We start from the raw sequence: 12,193 nt of genomic DNA on the forward strand, positions 1-12,193 counted from the left end.
TTTTCCTTTTTTTTTTTTTTGCTCGCTAGCCACTTCCGTTATCTGCACAAGGTTAAAAGGCTCGTTCACATTCCACCCGCCCAAGCGAAAAAAAACGTATCCTTCACGCGCCAGAACAAGGGCAACGGAAAGCCAAACGCCCTGAAGAGAGACAGAAATGAAAAAAAAAAGGGCTGAAACCCTTCCTCTACCAGAAACAACCATCACCATCATCATCATCATCCATCATCAACGACGGTGTCTCCTAGGTCGCGCTGTGCTATGCTGCGTGTGTGTGTGTGCCAGCCAGACAGAAATCTTCTGAGAGTCTTTCCATTTCCGGCTGCCCCCGTAAACGCCGGAGAAAAAGCATTTTTTTTCTTCTTCCACCCCCAAAAGGCGGCAAGGAAAAATTCGACCATCCCACCTCCCCCACCGTTACCAGACGTGATGGTGTGCTAGACGGCGGTGCGCAATGGGTAAGGTCGCGGTTGAGAAGACAACAAGCGGAAATTACTGTGGCAGCAGTTCTCCCCTGGAGAAAGAGAGAGAGAGAGAGAGAGAGAGAGAGAGAGAGAGAGAGATAAAAGGACAAAAAAGTAACAGAGCCTGCCTCGATGCCCTTCGAAAGTGCGGACGTCCGCCAACCCAGCATGCAATGCCTTCTAGCTAGGGAAGAAGGCTTTTTTTCCTTCCCCCATATGAAAAAGGATAAGGCGAGAGAAAAGGATACGCAAAGAGAGAAAGGGAGAGAGGGAGAGCAAAAAACTATGCTAGAGCAAGAGAGAATGCATGCAAACAAACAAAAAAAGGCAGAAATCACTTTCTCCTCCGCCTGCTAAGGATTTGTTGCTTTTTTTCCCAAAAATGCTTCAGAACCACATGGCCATGTGCATGGGGTCGGTGACAAATTGTTTCTGCTGTTTCTGCAACAGAACAAAAACAAAAAAGGGGAATGAAAGAAAAAAGAGCTTGTCTCGTGGGCAGTGATTGGACTTCCCTACCTGAATGTCCTTTTTGTTCGGTTTTGCAAATGCTTTTGTTGCTCCTTGTAACGGTCAACTGCACGTGGCCGAGCGGTTTAAATTGCGCAAGCGTTACACAGCGGGACAAACGGTCATGCGGGAGGGTGACGGTGCCGAAAGGAAGGAGAAGAAAAAAAGCTACATGATTAGGTTTGTAGTGACATCAACACGCTTTTTGTGTCATTTTTACAACAAAAAAAAAAACAACAAAAAAAACAGAAAAATTATACTTTTAGTCAAAACAAAAACGCCTTACTCCTCTTTTTCGTAAGCAAAGAAACTGAAATTCTGCAATAATTGAAAGCCGGTTCAATTCACCGCAATGGAGAGAAAGCAGCCGATGTGGAAAAAAAAACAAAACAAAAAAAGAGAACAAGAGAGAAAATTTGCAAAACGCGTTTGCTTGGATGGAGTTTTTTGTTGTTGTTTTTCTGTTTTTTTTTGCTTCCCGCAAACGCGTTTCGCCTCTGTGTGTGTGTGTGTGCGAGGAAGGGTGTATGAGGTAGGCGACGCGTTGTGTGGTGGTGTGCGTGTGCATACCCTTCGTTTCACACCCCGTGCCGCATCACGCTCACACACAAACAGAAAGTGGAAAAAATGGATTTTCTCACTGTGTGTGTGTGCCCGTGACTGGTGGTGTGGTGTGTGGGATGAAAGAGAGGGTCCCCCCTTTTTTTTCTTGGCTTACAAAGAGCTCCCCGTTCGGCCCAAAACCGCAGCCGAGCAAACGCCCGGGAAACAACCAGCGACGACGGCGACGGCGACCGGCATATTAAAAATTCAACAACAAATGCCTTGATAACCTTCAGCGTCGTGCGGTAGGGCCCGCCCGGCCGGTAAATTGATGAGCAATAATCGCGTGCTCGCCGCCAACCCATGGTTTGGGGGGGGGGGGGAGTAGGGCGAGGGGGGGGGTGCAACAAATGTAAAATTTACATGATTTTCTTCCGTTTTGTTCGGCGTTTTTTTATGTCTTCTCATTTGTACGCGTACAGAGGCTGCTCACCACCACCACCACCACTTGCGTCAGTGCGCAAGCGGCCGACATTTTGTCGAAACGCACGCTCCCCGCGAAAAATTCAATACCGTGTGTCCCCGCTATCCACACACACACACACACATAGGCGAGCGCGCGTGCAGAAGTGAGAGAGAGAGAGAGAGAGAGAGAGAGAGAGAGAGAGTGGTGAAGGGAGCACCTCACACACACACACACACACACACGTACTTGCATGCGGGTGTTGGGGCTTATCCGTACCGAAATCATATATCCATACACACACACGTAACACTCGTAGCAATCCATCAAATGCTGTATGGGAAAATTTAAATAAATGTCCTCCCCTACATGGGGCGGGTGGAGGCAGAAGGGGCGCTTCAACATTTTTTAATTACCCTTCAAAAGTCATCTGGAAGAAGTATCAGGAGGAAGAGAAGAGGAAAAAAAAATACAGCCCAGGGAGATCAAGGGAAAATGACATAATGTCAACAAACGTCGCCGCAACCACCGTCATCGTCGTCGTCGCACACAATTGCCAGGCACAGCCAGGCAAGCAAAAAGCGCCGTCCCTTCCCGCACGTACGCAGCCAGTCTCCGTGCGCGTCGTCATTCGCCCAGAACCCAGAGCGAGAGCGAGCGAGAGAGAGAGAGAGAGAGAGAGAGAGAGAAAGAGCAGAAAGAACGCTCGCGCGTTCAACCATGACGGGCCCAGCAGCGCCTGTATCAGTGTGTGAGTGTACAACGAGAGCTCCCCCCCCCGCTGTTTCTTCCTCTTTTCCCATTTCGTGCGCTGCTGTGTGTGAGCTGCGTCGTTTTGCTGTTCGCTCTATCTTGCTTGCACGCGCTGGGTTCTGGGGTTTTGCTTCCACTTACCTGCTCTCTTCTACCACACACTCTCTCTCTCTCCACGCTCCCTTATTCCATGTGCGCGCGTGTGTGTGTGTGGTGATGTCGATAAAACGTTTTCAATTCCCGGAGACGGGTCGTACCCCCCTCGTCGCAGACCAACGAACCAGTGCGTTACAGTGAAGCGGGTAGAGAAGAGCTTCAGCAGCAGCAGCTCCGGCTCCAGCTCCAGTGACGGTATAGAAGCAGCAGAAGCAGAGGCCTCTCCAAGTGCAAGCAGGTAGCAGCAGCAGCAGCAGCAGCAGCCGCAGTAAGCCGTGCAATTGAAATGTGAGTGTTTTGGTCTGTTTTATCCTCCTTTTTGTTGCCGTTGTTGTTGTTATTGCTGTGCTTCTTTCTCGCCCGCGCGCGCTTGTCTATCAATTTCAATTCCTCCGGGGGCGCGCGCGGGCTTGTCTAGTGTGTTTAGGGCAGCGCCGTTTCCTCTTCATTTCCCGGGCGCTTGTGTTTTCCCTGTAGGCTCAAGAGCAACGCGTCGTTTTTTTCCCGATTCTGGTGTTCGTTTTGTAATGCGTTTGTGTGTGTGTGTGTGTGTGTGTGTGTGTGTGTGTGTGTGTGCGTTTCGTGCGTAGAAGATGCCTCTTTTCACATGAAATTTCCAAACAGTTTGAGGTTATTTGCCGCGAAAAATCGAAAATATGCAGTATTAGAAGGGAGTTTGAGCGCCTTTTTTTGCAATAGAGGAAGGAAGCAAAATCTTTCTTTTCCATCTCCTCCTCCCGTCATTACCGTTGCCGTCGTCGTCGTCACCATCATCATCATCGTCGTCAGCGTTGATGCCGTTCCGCTCAGAATTCAGCAGTTCAGCACAGGTTCCGCGTCGGGTATAGGGGCGAGAGCAAAGGAGAGAGAGAGAGAGAGAGAGAGAGAGAGAGAGAGAGAGAGAGAGAGAGAGAGAGAAAGGAGAGAGAGAGAGAGCGTCACCTTCTCTCAGCAGCGGCTGCCGTCTTTGTGCCGAGCGCGTGAGCGAGACGGCCTGAGATACCCGCCGGGGGCCCCTGCGGTGCGTGTGCGTGCTTGGTCGTGTTTCGTCGCTCGTACACAACCAGGAAAGCGAAAAAGGTCGCCATGACACTTTTTCCTCGTCTCGTCCAGGAACAAACCGTCGCTCGCTGTGTATGTGTGTGTGTTTTAATTCGCATCTAGATAAGGGTGGTGAAGCGGTACTAGAAAAAGGATCCCTTTCCGGTGTATATATATGTGTGTGTGTGTGTGCTTGATGGAGCACATGAGCGCAGGGCATTTTTGCTGAAAATCCTTCCGCTTTTTTTTATTATTGCCATCGTTTCGGTCGCTCTCGCTCTTCCCCACACACGGGGTCGCCCTGTCCGACACAAAAGGGTCTGGTGGCGGCTCCTGTTTCGATGCTTGGCACATCGTCACACCTCGCTCACCAATCTAGTAGTCGGTGTCGGTTAGCGCGGGTCGGTTCCGGCCAGCAGCAGCAGCAGCAGTAGTAAGCAGCGGTGCTTTTAATACCAGAGAAGAGAAAAAAAAGAAAAGCAAAAATAGCCAGCCAGCCAGCCAGCCAGCACCATCCTTTCTTGGTGTGTGGTGTGTGGGACCCAGCCCTAAAATACACACCGAAGAGTGCAGCAGCAGCAGTAGCAGCAGGTAGTAGGGCCGTGCCCCGGCACACACAAACACACTCTACTCTCTGTGCAGTTTTTTGAGGACGTTGCAGCGGGTGAAAAGTATGTTAACCGGCCGTTTGTTAACCTTTAGCCGGAGACAACACACAAATTCACTTTCCGTGGTGGGAAACACGATGAGTTTTGAGTTGTTGTGTGCGCGGTGCTATTACGGTGGTTTTCCGACGGGAAAGCTTATTGAAGGAGGAGGGAAGGAGATTGCACCCGGGGGACACCTTCGTCCACCATTTAAAAAAATGTGCAACGAATGCAGGTGTTGATGGTAGAGGTGGATGAAAACAAAACCGTATGTTTGCAGCTGTTGGTTGTCGTTGTTTGGTTTGGACGGTTCTTGTTGTTGTTATTTGCCGACGGAGGCAGGTGAAAAAGTGGAGTTTTTCGTATTTTTTTATAGATAAAACAGTGCAAGTTAGGTGTTTTATTATGTTCTCAGGTGTAAAGTTGCAATTTTAATGGTTTAATATGTTGGCGTTGGTTGGAAATTCTCCCATAAATGAAGCCATCTGGCACGTGAAGCGGATTTTTTGTTACAATTTTATGGTACAAACTGTAAACATCCAAGAGAAGACCGTGAGGAAGCGACAAAGTGTGTGATAACGGCGTTGTTTTTTTTTTTGAAATCAATTTCAAATCTAGTGTGCTTTGATCGTTGTGTTGTTGTTCTTGTCATTAGGAGTAAACTGTTCAGGTGTATGCGTCAGTCACAGTTTCACAAACCGCGGGAAACATTTCGTTCTGTTTTCGCCCTTTTTCGTGGGTCATCGTGTCCAGGCGTGTGTGTGTGTGTGAGTGTGTATTTATTATTATTTGATAATTGCGCGGCGTTTTGTTGTTGTGTGTGCTTGCCGAACACAAGCCCCAAGCCGGCTTGGTGTTGCTCGCGACCTCTGCGTTGCGTGTGTTGAGTGTCCACGGTTTTTGGACGATTTCAATTCGTGCGCACTGCTGGTGGGTGTGTTTTATTTATCTTATCAACATGTTCGTTGTGTTTGTGGTGTTGTGGCTGTGTCTCGGCCCAGCCAGCCAGACAAGACAGACACAGCCCTTTCCTCCGTCGGGGGTTTGATACGCGCGGCTGTGTGTGTGTGTGTGTGCGCGCGTAAACAAATTAGTTGCTGCTCTGTTGCTGTCAAACTTTGTGGCGCGCGCGGACCCTTTACCGCAACTTTGTTGTTTAACAACGAGTGTGTGATGTGTTCCTGTCCATCATGCAGCGAGTGAGATATGATGGTGGTGCGTGCGTGCGTGTGTGTGTGCGTGTGTGTGTATGTCTATATTTTGCGCCGTGTAAAGTGCATTTCCTGATAAGGCTTTCTCTCTTGACCTTTGCAATGGCCGGCGCCTCCGCCTTCATTGCTCTCTCTCCAGTGCATGGTCATCCAGTGTTTGTGTGTGTGTGTATGTGTTTTGGGAAAAAGGTTGTAACACATTGTTCGAAGCTGTGGGAGCAATTTACCGGCGGCACCGGCACCATTTTCCGTATCGCGTATGCATAAGATTATTCACATATCCTTCTTAGTTATCGTCGTTGGGGTTGGCGGTAAAAAAAAGAATAAGTCCTACTCGCTGACTCTGGAGCGCCTCCAGCCTCTTGTTTCGGGACCATATAATTATCACCCGGCGAACAGAATTCGCACCACGGTGTGAGAAATCCGCCGGAAAGGGAGAGGAAAATGGGGCCGCGTCCGTTACCTGCTTGGATGTAAGCATATCGTCTTAACATACTGGTTTAGGATGTTGTGCTGCTGCTGGTGTTTGCTTTGGTCACTTGGATGACAAAATTGGCCCTTCACACACAGACAATGGTCGAGTCAGGGGGGGGGGGAAAAATTTGTTGCAAATGTTATTTTTGCTTCACCATTTTTGCTTACACACCCCCTCCCTCCCCTTTCCTGGTTCCGGGTTTTTCACCGACGTGCAAACCCCATGTAGTCTCCTAGTGGTAGAGGGTAAGATGGCTCCCCTTCTTTTTCTTGTCTGGCAAGGTACCAGCAAGGAGAGGGGGGTGTGGGGTTTTTTTTTAGGGATTTTCTGAACATGCGCGCATCAAGCCCCCAGCAGGCGGCGCCCCCAGAAAAGTGTATGTGTGTGTGTGTTTTGGAGTCCATTTCCGTGAACCTCTAACCCGGTGTGACAACGAGAAAAAAAAACCGAGATCAAATTACTGTGTGCAAAAAAAAAACAGGAAAAAAACCCATCACCAAAGAAAACAGTCACATTTTCCTTTCACCGGCCCCATAACAGGGAAAAAGCAATTTTTGCAGTTTTCTTCACTCTTGCTCACTCTCTGTCGGCGTCTTTTTACATGGAACATGGTCCACTCCCGGCTCGAGTTCGTTTCCATCCCTCTCATCTCTCTCCCTTCCGGCCCCCAAAAGAAGGGGAGTTGGTAGGGTGCTGTGGTGCCTCTTTTCTACCCTTTTGCATTGCGCCTGCGTGCCGCCGTCTCTCACACCAGCAGCGAGGCGGTCACATTATCCCTGTCTCTCTCTATATTTATATATATATCTATCTCGTTCTCTTTTTTCACAAAACCGGGCCCCTGGTGAGGTGTGTATCCGTGTGTATGTTTGTGTGTGTGTGGAACGGAGCTGCCATCTTCTTTCTTGAAGCATAAAACCCACCCCGCCTGTGTTCCTGTGTGTGTGTGTTTCCGCGACGTTTTAGCGAACGCTGGTGGCTGGCCGTGGCCGTTTGCTGCTCTGCAACGGGTGAACAATTTTGCCAATCCCTTCTCCCACCCAAAAATGAAGCGGCTGCAACTCTCGGTGCATCCAGCTTACCATTTGGCACTTCCCGGACCAAGCTTGCAGCTCTGCAAATAATGTTCCAGTTGCATGTAATGCCTTTTTGTTTCCTTTTGGTGGTGCTGAGAGCGCACCAAGCGCACACATTGTCGGCGGCCGGCAAATTCCATTGCTATCAAAGGAAGGTGGCATGCGTTTCAGCAGCATAAGCATATTTTGACACGAGCGCGCGCGTCACAGCTTGCTCAGTTTGTCTGGTAGCAGCAGTATGTGGCAGACGTGTACAATCTGTGAACAGCTTCGTTTACGATGATGAGATACTGACATCATCCCAGTTTCTATCAGAAAAAGGCCTATTGCAAAAGGTCGTGCCTTGGTCGAAATCTATGTAGTGTTCAGCAGATTTACATGACAATATGTCCAAGTTGACACGATCGATCTCGTATAAACACTTAGCAAGTCAGCAAAAATACCTGGAAGTTGTCGGCTGTTAAAACTGAGGGCTTAATTTTATCATTCGAGTACTCACATAGTCCTCTGAGTTATGTATCTTGTCAAAATCTGACAAAATCCGAGAGAAGAATGTAGGCGCAAGTGAAAGATTAATGCTGATTTTAAAAGTCGCAGTCATGTCATTCGCATGAGATTAAGTCCTTTTACATGGACTAAGTCCATAGTAGGCTTCATTCAATACACAGTGCGATTTGCAATCCTGAAGACTCCCAAGCACGCGCTCCAATAGTCATCAGATTTGGCGCGAATTGATTATCAAACACCATTGGGACATGAATCCTTCAATTCAAGTAATTGATGATAGAGGTATGATGATATCTTTGTTTTGTATTCCAAATGGTTGTGATCGAAGCAAGCGATCGTTTGTTATTCATCATCCTCTGTCTCAATATTATCGAACACTAGAATTATATGTCCTGACCTTACATCTATGCCTGCTATGATCCTAAACCAACATGGAGTTGAGTTGACAACATGGACTAACCGGAATAAAGCAGTAGGATGTATGTACCTGTGTGTCTTCATCAACTACTAATATCTCTGAGGCTCATGAGCTCTCTATAGGTATGGACATATTTAGGCGACTCTTCCCTCAAAACTGGAAGTAGAAATGAATCCTATTGGCAACTCTATTATCCTATTGACTATGCAAATGGTTTGTAATGCTCTAAGTACACCTCTTACATCTCTTAGTACCTACAGCCCGACTAAATGGACATTGCTGGTGAAAAAGAGAAGAGCCAGTATTTATTTTATTTTAAGGTATCTTCTATAAACCCCACAATTGCAAGCTGTGTTTTGCGCTGCATAAGACTCTAGTCTTTCTATTCTATTTGGCACTCTCTATCCAAGACCTCCAGCACTTAAATCATCACACCAAGGATTACGGGGAGTAGTCATGAGTCTTCCTCGGATCGATTAGAGGCTTTGTGGTGATTCTTTGTGCGTTTTTGTGCGGCAACCTCCAGCCTACTTCCCCTGCGCGCACACCCCTACTATTATACCCCATTCGCCCAGGTGGTGGTGATTTTGTTTCTTGTGCGCGCGAGAAGAACACCTTCTGTGTGTGGAGAGCTTGGAGGGGTGTGCTGCTGGCGAGTGTGCAATTTTATTGCTCGATTGCTCTTGGTGGCCGGTTTGGTGGAGCCTTCTTCGACAATGCCGCTTTGCTCCAGCCCAAGGACATTTTTCGCTTCCTCAATGTGAACCAAGTTGAGATGGGTTTTTTTTCTTCTCTTTGGTTTGGGGTTGGCTGGCTGACTGTGAGGAATGCGCACGCCTCCGAAAACGTACATGTGTGGTTGTGTGTGTGCATGTATGTTGTCTCATTTCAATAGAAACTCTCTCTCTCTCTCTCTCTCTCTCTCTCTCTCTCTCTCTCTCTCTCTCTCTCTTTTGTTCGCTTGGAGACGTGTGTGTGTGTGTGTATGTAGCTGTGTGTTTATTTTACCGGGGCCTCTCCCTTTAGGGGATGGACGGAGTGCCCTCTGCGCTTGAATCCGGTTCACTCTTTGCCTTTGGCTTCACAATGCGGGCGTCTCGCAGTCGACGACACGCAACGACACATACACAGAAACCCATTCAGAGCGAGAGAGACAGATAGAGAAAGAGAAAGAAAGAGAGCAAACGGTGTGTAATGCATACCAAACCCCCAAAAACCGCACAGCAGCGCCCAGAAGACAGACAGAGAGAAAGAGAGAGAGAGAGAGAGAGAGGGTTAATCGCAGCAGGCGTCTCTGCGCCGTGAAAAGCGGCGAGTCATTCCCTTTTAGAGGGGGTGCTGCGCATGTAACAGGGGGCGAGTAGGAGGAAAACGAAAAAGAAGCAGTAATGTAATGATTAAAATGTCGTGCCAGGGGACGACGCGCACGCGGACGAGAGCAGCAGCAATAGCCATGTGTGTGTGTGTGTGTATGAGAATGAGCTGTTTGAACAAGAATGAACGTGTGGTGGTAGGTCGGTTGCAGGGCGCGCGACATGGCGCGACTCGACCGTCCTCCCAGCCCCCCTCTTCCTCTTCATATCGTACACCGAAATGATGTGTGGTCGCCGCGGGTCATTCTTTGCACTGCAAGACACAAGAGAGCGACACTGCTCTGAGGCTTTGGGTTGGGTATTAGAGAAGGGTTTGGCGAAGAAAATGCAGCGCTCACCGCCGCCGCCGAATGTGGTGTGCAATATGGGGTGAGTCGCAGCTGTGTGTGGCATACAGTATTCTAATGAAGTAAGCATCCTGCAAGGGGGTGATGTGGGAGTGTGGGATGGAAGGGAAAGAGGAGCCGGAAAGATATTCTAATTTCTTTGTGTGCCCTCCTCTGCCCCATGACGAAAATGTTCCTCAACCCACGCAACAGAGCGTGTCAGGTGCAGCTGTGTGTGCATTTTTGTGGTTGAAAAACAGGGGGGGGAGAAACCAAAATAATAAAATAAAAACTACAATGTTATGCACTCATTTTACCCTTCGCTCGTGGTGCCACAGACAGGGAAGTTGTATTTTTGCCCCCAAGCGCTGTGAAAACCTGAAATTGTGCATAAATGACATTAAAAAAAGGAACGAAAAAAAAAAAGAATCCGACACGGTTGAACGCGCGGCGGCGGGTCGAGCGAGCAGAGAAAAGTACACCGAAAAGAGAGAACAAGAGAGAGAGAGCGTCTGTGTGCGTGCGTGCGTGTGTGCGGAAGGGAAGAGTGTGCGCGCGCGCGCGCTCGCGCTCGTACCGCGGAACCGGTTACCGACCACGAATCTCGGAATGGCTGCCGCTACCGCTGCTGCTGCTGCTGCTGAACGACGCGCACCCGCACACACACACACACGCGCCTTCTCGCCTTTCCGTTCTGAAAAGCGACAAGGCAGCAGGAGTGAAAGAGAAAAGGGGAGCGTGTGTGTGCGCGCGCGCGCATACGCACACCGCGCTCTTCGCTCTTCCACAAACGGAGCGGTGAGCGAGAGAAGAGCGTGTGTCGTGCGCGGCGCATTCCTCTTCGGTCAGAATGATGGTCCCCGCGCGGTCGACCCGTCTAAAGCGAGTGAGCGAAAGGGGCAAGCGAGAGAACCCTGGTGTACCGCGCTTTGATGCGGAAAAGAGTAAGTGTGAGAGAGAGGGAGAGAACACGGGCAGTAAAAGAAGCTGTGCGTCGGTGCTCTGCCGGAGCGTCATCGGCACCATGGGAAAGTGCGTGGAATAACACGTGCGAGTATTACGGGAAAATATGTTGTAGGGAAATTCTAAGAAAAATTAAAGAGTTCCGTATGTTGATGAAGCCTGCTATTGGGATTGTTTGGTCGTTGAGATTTTCTATTAATTCTGAAAATCATTCTAATGGGAGGGTTTGTTTTTGTATTGAACAATTCTTCGTATTTTGATAGTACAGTCAGAATTCAATAGTTGAACGCTTTTTAGTTGAGCGCTCGATAGTTGGCTGACAGTTCAATTAAAAAGCATGCGTTTGCATGCGAAAACCGGGTTTTGAAAATTTCACAAAAATCTCATGGCATGCCGAGAAAAATTTCAGATTTTTTTTTTGTATGGAGAAACGTGCCAACTATAAAGCACGTATTCAATAGTTGGCAGGGAAGCGAAGTTTAACCAGAGTGTTCGGACTGTAGATTCAACTACGTAATTAAAATCAAGGTATTAACTAACATCTATCCTACTTTTCATGCACTTTTGAAACATTGTATGGTTTTATATGGTGTTTGACACTTGGCAGCTGATATCATGTCAACACTTAATACAAAATCAGCCTGAAACACTGTAAACAAACGCTTATCAGTCACCACCTCGATCAGGTTAGTTTATAAGCGATTGATTTATTTTTATTCAATTATTTTTGTTTTGTGTTGAAAATTAAATATTACGTCAAGAAAGGTTTAAAACTGTTCGATATGTTTAAGCTTATCCTAAAGTTTTATGACTTATTTTGGGCAGAAAAAAGGACTGAAATCCCATATGGCGGAACGTAAACTGTCGTCAAATGGATATGCAACCCGAACGAGAACAATATTGTTCCACTGACAGGTTGAAATTGCAGCTTCCTAGCTGGAAATAGAAAACCGGGTCTTAATTTAAAAACAAACCCGCTCGCGCGTTTGACCACCGTCCCAACACACTGTGCTGTGACTTTTCCCCCCCGGGACTGCGCTTGCTCTCTCGCTCGCTCGCTCGCTCACGGTTTACCGGGAAGCCGCTCTCGCCGCTCCCGTTGTCGTGTGGCGCGTCATCGTCGCGTGGCGGTGTGTGTCGTGTCGTCGTCATCGGGGTTGCTTTGCTTGCGCTCTCGCAGGTTCGAAGCGATCGCGGTGCGGGTTTAGAGAGCAGTTTCTCACCACACTCTGCCGCGCACCGCCGTCTAGGATTTTCGTGTGTTCTGTGA

At 48.4% G+C, this 12,193-nt stretch overlaps 1 protein-coding gene across 42 annotated transcripts in view; it reads left to right on the plus strand.

Moving 5' to 3' along the window:
• Window positions 1-3,002: 3,002 nt before the first annotated feature.
• LOC121595917 (zinc finger protein 271) overlaps window positions 3,003-12,193 on the plus strand; it is a 70,872-nt gene continuing 61,681 nt past the window's right edge. For 39 of the 42 annotated variants that reach the window (XM_041920313.1, XM_041920326.1, XM_041920328.1 and 36 more), the window contains exon 1: window positions 3,003-3,177. The gene's annotated coding sequence lies outside the window, so the exon portion shown is untranslated. Of the gene's footprint in view, window positions 3,178-4,226; window positions 4,522-10,639; window positions 10,905-12,103; window positions 12,190-12,193 lie in introns of those variants that run through there. The other 3 variants (XM_041920316.1, XM_041920317.1, XM_041920315.1) reach the window with 3 other exon arrangements.

The sequence above is a fragment of the Anopheles merus genome, chromosome 3R (assembly GCF_017562075.2).
Source record: "Anopheles merus strain MAF chromosome 3R, AmerM5.1, whole genome shotgun sequence".
In the NCBI taxonomy this organism is placed as follows: domain Eukaryota; kingdom Metazoa; phylum Arthropoda; class Insecta; order Diptera; family Culicidae; genus Anopheles; species Anopheles merus.